The sequence below is a fragment of the Penaeus monodon genome, chromosome 27, assembly GCF_015228065.2.
Source record: "Penaeus monodon isolate SGIC_2016 chromosome 27, NSTDA_Pmon_1, whole genome shotgun sequence".
NCBI lineage: Eukaryota > Metazoa > Arthropoda > Malacostraca > Decapoda > Penaeidae > Penaeus > Penaeus monodon.
Window position 1 is genome coordinate 16,185,569 of NC_051412.1, and position 307 is coordinate 16,185,875.

The 307-nt window shown below is 36.5% G+C and overlaps 1 protein-coding gene across 1 annotated transcript in view; it reads left to right on the forward strand.

Annotated features, from left to right (window-relative positions):
* The window catches only part of LOC119590625 (wiskott-Aldrich syndrome protein family member 2-like), a gene marked incomplete in the record, with an annotated part of 42,196 nt that overhangs the window by 39,407 nt on the left and 2,482 nt on the right, over nt 1–307 (forward strand). The window contains 1 exon segment of the mRNA XM_037939304.1: nt 1–307.

The following is a 307-nucleotide window of genomic DNA, read 5'->3' on the forward strand; positions in this document are numbered from 1 at the left end:
TTTCATGGTAACTGCCACTTGTATTGGATATTTGGCCATCTACATTAAAATAAGTTAGTTCATTGTATCCCATGTAATGAGAAAAGTAGCTGTTTTATAACTGTATGAGAATTATGAATACTCATGATTAGGGTGCTTGGAGAAAGGAACACATTGGCCAAAGCAATATTGGGGTGCATCAGCTGTCATTTTGTTCAACAGACTTTTGTTATGGGCTGAAATTCATCAAAAGGTCTTTTAGGTTACGTTTCGGTTGCTTGTCAGTGTGGGAAGTAACGCACAATTTCTAGATAATGTAGGGTTCTTA